Raw genomic sequence first — 7,031 nt, 5'->3', positions numbered from 1 at the left:
TTTATGTGTGCACCGCACTCTCCCCTATGGATGGCTTCCATCAGGCGTTTTGACTTTTCAGCTTCTACACAGAGCTTATGCATTCCCAGATGACCCCTTTTGTACAAATTTCCCCCGCAGATAACGAATTGAGCAGCCATTCTTCTGACAGCCCTCTTATCTTTGGCATTTGCCCCTAGTGGATATGTTTCCTTTTCTAAGAAGTTCCAGATGTCGTAGTACCAGGGGTTGCCGTCTTGAACCTCATCTATGGCGGAAATCGACTCGTATGCCGGTACGAACTTCTGATCAATAATGACTGGACGCATCCGGACTCCGGACGGGATGTCTATCATAGAAGATAGAGTTGCTAGTGAATCTGCAAACCTGTTGTTCTCTCTTACGAGGTGGGTGAAATTTAGCTTTTCAAACCGAGGAATTAGCGAATCCAAGGTTTGGTGGTATATTATCATCCTTTCCTCCTTGACTTTCCAATCTCCTTTTGCTTGAGACACAACGAGGTTCGAGTCCCCAATGACGTCCATTCGTCTTGCCCCTAGTTCCAGGGCTGCTTCCAGGCCAGCAATACATGCTTCATACTCTGCTTCATTGTTGGAAACTTTGAACCGGAGCTTGAATGCTAAAGGAATACGGGAATCGTCAGGCGCTATCAGCAACACCCCTATCCCATACCCATACTGGTTTGACGCTCCATCAAAGTACATCGTCCAAGTTTCATCTTCGACGTGCAGAATGGCTTCATCTGGGAGTAGATACTCAACCGCTTCATCCTCCTCAACCGGGTGGTCGGCAAGGAACTCCACTACCGCTCTGCCTTTTACTGACTTGCGCGTTACATACTTCAAATCAAATTCGGAGAGCAAAAGCAACCAACGAGCTAGCCTACCCGTAAGTGCTGGTTTCTCGAAGAGATATTTGATGGGATCCAAACGGGAAACCAACATTACTGAGTGGGCTAACAGGTAGTGCCGCAGCTTCCTGGTTGCCCATACCAAGGCCAAACAAGCCTTCTCCAGCGGCGTATAGCGGATCTCGTAATCCAGCATCTTTTTGCTCAGATAGTATATGGCCCTTTCCACTTTGTCTTCTGACTTCTGCGCGAGCATGCAACCCATGGTGGTCTCAGTTACTGAAAGGTATAGTATCAACGGTCTCCCCGGCTCTGGCGGTGACAACACGGGTGGGTTCTGTAGGTACTCTTTGATCTGCTCAAAAGCTGCTTGACATCGGCCGTCCCATTGGAATTTCTTTCCTTTCTTCAGGAGACCAAAAAGTGGTTCACAAGTCAAGGTTAATTTAGAAATAAACCGTCTTATGAATTGCACTTTACCTAGAAAGCCTCGCACCTCCTTTTCAGTCCTTGGTGGTGGCATTTCTAAGATGGCCTTGATTTTGGAAGGGTCGACCTCGATGCCCCTTTGTGTGATCAGAAACCCTAGCATCTTCCCTGCTGTAACACCAAACGTGCATTTCTGGGGATTCAGTCGCAGCCGAAACTCTTTGATCCTTTGAAAGAATTTTCGTAAGGCGGTGTAGTGGCCCTCTCTATCTTTGGACTTGACAATCATGTCGTCCACGTACACTTCGACCTCCTTATGGATCATATCATGCAATATTGTAGTCGCTGCCCGTTGATACGTAGCTCCAGCATTTTTCAACCCAAATGGCATTACTCTATAACAATATGTCCCCCACGGGGTAGTGAACGCAGTCTTCTCCCGGTCTTCGGGTGCCATCACTATCTGGTTATAGCCTGAGAAACCATCCATAAACGAAAGCAAGGCATGTCCTGCCGTGAAGTCTACCAATTCATCGATGTGCGGCAAAGGGAAGTCGTCTTTCGGACTGGCCCTGTTCAAATCTCTGAAGTCTACACAGACCCGAATTCTGCCGTCCTTCTTCGGCATCGGAACTATGTTGGCCAACCAAGTTGGATATTCTGATACCAGCAGGAACCCTGCGTCAATTTGCTTGGTGACCTCTTCCTTAATCTTGAGGGCCCAGTCCGGGCGAATCCTTCTGAGTTTCTGTTTGACAGGGCGGGCCTCTGGATCAAGAGGGATCCGGTGCTGTACAATCTCAGGATCGATTCCAGGCATGTCTTCATAGGACCACGCGAAAACATCTTTGAACTCTTTTAATAAAGCGACTAAGCGCTCGCGCTCCTCTGAAGACAACGTGGACCCGATCTGGACCAGCCGCGGGTCCTTCTCAGTACCAACATTCACAGTAGTGATTTCATCCATTAAAGGTTTAACAAATCTTTCCTGCTCTTGCTCAATTAATCGTTGCAAAACTGGGGGAATTTCTTCCTCGCTGTTTTCATCAAAATTTTGAAAATCCTGGTTTAAGCAATAAATCAAAGGCACAGAGAAATACTCGGAAACCACATCCACATCATTCTCATTAAGTACTTCCAAGCCGTCAGATTCTTCTGTTACAACAGACTCAAAAGAAAATGAAAAAGACGACCTAGACAGGACTGTGGTATCCGGGTTATCACTCCCAGGAATACCGGACTCAGACTCAGTCGAGCTGGAATCTGATTCTGACGTAGAAGATTCGGCAGAATCAGATTCCGGCTCACCACCTGACCCGGAACTGCTAGATAAAAAGCCTTCTTCATATTGCCAGATGAGAGAAGGTGCGATAGATGCATCCAAGATCGGCGCTGGAAAGCCCGCAGCTATTTCATCTCCAATCACAGAAACCAAAGAGTTATCCCCCAAGCACTCTTGGCCGATCGGAGGATCTGATAGTAGACTCGCCAGTGCTACCCCCATTTCCAGCTCTGTACTCTCAGAATCCACTGCTTCACACTGCTCAGTCTCAGTTGGTGGGTCTGTCTGCGCTTCGGCAACGTCATCCCCAGAGAATTGTATGTCGAAGAAGATTTCAAAACCAGGCACGCGCTTCCCCTCCGCGTTTTGCCATGGCTCCGGGAAGCCGCAGAATGGAAAATCTTCCCCCTCCCGGACGAAACGTCCGTTTAGGGTACCCCAGATGGGCCTGTGCATTAAATCAAATGGCTTCCCGGCCTTCTTTGCCCTGGCCCTTCCGGCCATTTCTTTCCCTTTCCTTACCCAATCCTCCTTGGTGGGCAGATAACCCAGTCCAAAGGCGTGGGGGTTGTGTGGCACTTCGGCCAATACTGAGACGCCTTTCCGGCCGCTTCTCCCTAATCCCATCCCAGGGGTATGCTTTAGCTTGTTCATGAGGTATATGGATTGTGCACTAACATACATGCCCTCATTCGCAGCCATGACATTCTGCACCACTTGAGCCTCGGCCAAAGTGAACCCCGACAAAAACACATCCTCCGTGCCGTGCTCAATCTCCAAGACAGGTGTAGACACCTCTGGCGGCGGATGGATTGACGAATTTCCGAAAACTATCGCTACCCCTTTCCCGTGGGGGTACTTTAGCATCTGATGTAGAGTGGAAGAGACTGCTTTGACCTGGTGCAACCACGGTCGCCCCAAAAGTAGGTTAAAGGTTGCGGGAACATCCAAGATATGAAATTCGATGCTGTGTTGTCCTGGACCAACCTTGGTTTGAATTTTAACAGTCCCCATCACCTCTCTGCTGGTATTATCGTATGCTCTGATCACTTGGGTGGTTGGGACGAAGTCCACGGGCTTCAACCCGATCGCATATGCCGTTCTGGTCGGGCAGACATTAATCGCAGACCCGGTATCAACAAGTACCACCGGTATCCACTTATCTCTACATTCCACAGAAATATAGAGGGGTTTGTTATGGTCTGTGCCCTCAGGCGGTAGCTCCTTGTCCGAAAAGGTTAATGTCGGGGAACCTCCTCCCGGAAAAACCAGCCCAACCAGCTGTTCAGGGGTGGTGTCTATGGAGAGTTTGGACTTGTCCATAGCAGATAGGACAACTTCTCTGTGTACTCGTGACGCCATTAGCAGTCCCCAGATGGAGATGTCTGCTTGTATCTTCTTTAATTGTTTCAGCACAGCTTCATCTTCGATCTGCTTCTCCTTCTGTCTTTCCACTTCTCTATCCTTCCCGGATGCCTCGGGTTGGTCCAGGTGTGGGGGCTTGAAGTACCGCCCACTTCTTGTCATATGGTCCACTTCATCGAGGTACCAAGTATCATCCGGCTGGTTATTCCCCCAGTCTTCATCCGTGTGGGCAAGACACAAGTCGTCATCTTCCCACCACATTCCACTGACAGCCAACAGACACCTGTCTGGCTCCGGTCCACTCGCACTCTCAGTGCTCTCTGTCCATATGCTCGCAGCATTGTTTGTCTTTGTGCACACAGCACTTTCAGTCCCTTCAGGGCCTTTTGCCTTTCTGGCTCTCTCAGCTTCCTCAAATTTTCCTTGCTCCAACTGCGTCAGTACAGCTGGTTGTTTAACAATTCCTGTATCTATAATGCCCATGTCTTGAGCGGAATTCTTAACACCGGCGCTCTCCGGCGGTACAACTTGGTTTTCGGCCGTTCCGGCCACAACTGATATTTCTGCCTCTGCCGTGCTCTGTTCTGATTGGGCTTCCCCCACTGCATCTGGTTGATCTTCGAGCCATCCCGTGGCCTCCTCTGATTCCTCATAATCATACCAATTAATCGACGTATCCCCCAATTCCTGGTCCTCGAGAAATTGCAAGTTAGCAAAGTCCTCTTCTACGGTTGTCGGCTCATCTGCCCATAGCCCAGATCTATCCCCCCGGATCATGCATAGCTCTCCTGTCTCTGGCAATTCTACACTTAGCCCAATTCGGCTCGTTGATAGGATGTGCTTGCTTGGATCATAGGTTTCCTCAGCAAAATTCTGCTCAGTCCCAGATTCAACAGACTCAGTCTCTCCCAAAATCTGCCCTGCCCTGTCTTTGACAGTCACCACCATCGGTTCTGGTTGGGTTTTGGAGATGTCCACCATGCACAAGAAATCAGTGCAATCGGGGAGGAGCACCTCCGGCTTGGGTAGGTGGGTGGGGGTAATATAGATGCTGGGATAGTAAGATGCGACCCCAGTCTGGATAAAGTTAATTCTTTTGGGAGGAGGAGCTTGGTTATGTGATGGGAGAGGGTTGGTTGTAACATTGGGTTGATCGGGGGGTGCGATCACCTGTTTGTCAATAAGATCTTGGATCTCATGACGCAGTCTGTAACAACGGTCGGTGTCATGACCGTGTTGTTGGTGGTATGCACAGTATTTTGACGGGTCATATGAGGGGGGAAGTGGATTCGGTAATGGCTTTGGTTCTAGGGGTTTTAAATGATTCTTTCTGATCAGTATTCCTAGAACTTTGGTCAGAGGCATATATAGTTGGGTAAAGGTTCTTTGGCCTCGTGGTTGGAATCGGCTGTTGGCTTGTGTGTTGCTTCCGGACGCGCCGGAGAATGGTGTGGCAGTTGTGGGCCTTGGAGGGGGAGGGGGAGTGGTGGTGACCATACTAACTTCCGAGGCTCTCGTATTTGCAGCGCCGCTCGGGCCTGCATTGTTATTGCGATTGAAGGTCCTCCTTGGTTGTTCTCTGTCCTGGTCAAACAGACCTTGCCTCATAGCATCTTCTATTTGCACCCCCATATCATGTAAATCTGCGAAAGTAGGGAAGGGGACCACAATCATCCTTTGCATTAGCTTCGGGTGGAGATTGCGCACAATCATCCGAATTTGATCTCTGTCAGTGGGCCTTAAAGTCATCGTTGACGCCTTGGCCCTCCATCGGATCACAAAGTCCGAGAAAGATTCCTTAGGCTCTTGCCTTGTTGTTTCAAGATCACGGGTTGTGATCTCGATCTGAGTGTTATACGAATATTGTGTGACAAAGGCCTCAGCCATCTCATCCCAATTCTTCTTCACCTCATCCGATAACCTTGCGTACCAATGAGAGGCCACACCCGACAGGGTTCGGCCGAATAATGAGAGCTTCTGTTGTCGTGTTAGGCCCATTGGCCGCAAGACATCTGCAAACAGTCGGATATGGACCATGGGGTCGCCGGTCCCGTCAAAACGGTCGATTTGTGGCATTTTGAATCTATCGGGAAGTGTCACGGCCTCCTCGGTATATCCATCTCCGATATCCGGCATAGCCTTGGCCCCTTGGGATTTCTTGAAGAGCTTCTCCAGTTTGCTCAATTTCAGAGCTGTTTGATCAACCTCAATCTCGGTTGGAGAGTCCGGGTGATTGGGTGTATGGACTTTGGACAGTTGTGGTGGAATCGGGGGCGGAGCTGGCCCCGTTGGAAGACTTGTGTCCTCTTGCAGATTTTGGATAGTCGGTACAGTATTCTGGGTGTTTGGAGGAACGTCCTGAATAGCAGGAGCCTTCTCAGGTAATGGGGCTCCGGCCGGGGGAGGAATTGGGTGTGAAGCAGATGCTGTGCTCTGTTGTTGCAGTCGGGTGATAAGCTCAGCTTGTTGGGTCATAATCTCGGCTTGTTGCTTAGCAAGCTCATCCCGGCGGACAGCATCTTGCTGCATGGCCCGCATAGTTTCCTGCATTTGGCGCATCATTTCCTCAACTCCTGTCGGTGTTGTCATACTGCTTCGATTTGTCTGAACTACTGGTAGATTTGTCTCAATGGGGATCTCAGTCCAACTGTCCACTGGTGGGGGATACCACTGTTCTGGTGCTCTCAATTCAGATGTACTGCGCTTCCTTTGCTTCCTTCTTGTAACAGGGGGTAGAGAATGGAACACTGGCTGTCCGTCGATTAGATCCTCAGATCGATGGAGTCGACGACCTCGTGTCCAAGGTGCTTGGGGAATGCCTGTTGGGTCGGAAGCAATCGCGCTAAAACTGACCTAGCAAAAGATAAATAAAGCGAAAAGGAAATAAATAAACAGATAAACGGACAGCACAACAGCTTAAAATAAAATGCAAGACACACAGTCGGGCATAATCAACACACAATCAATAAGCTGAAATACACACTGCCCTCAAACACTGATTATTATCCCTGTATCACTATTCCCCAAAACAGAATCTGATATCCGCGGATAGCTGATCCTCAAATACTGGCTGATGCCCGCAGGCCTGATATCCATAAGACTGAA

The sequence above is a fragment of the Camellia sinensis genome, chromosome 3 (genome assembly GCF_055761805.1).
Source record: "Camellia sinensis isolate YWXY chromosome 3, ASM5576180v1, whole genome shotgun sequence".
NCBI lineage: Eukaryota > Viridiplantae > Streptophyta > Magnoliopsida > Ericales > Theaceae > Camellia > Camellia sinensis.
Note: the sequence above shows the minus strand (reverse complement) of the source record.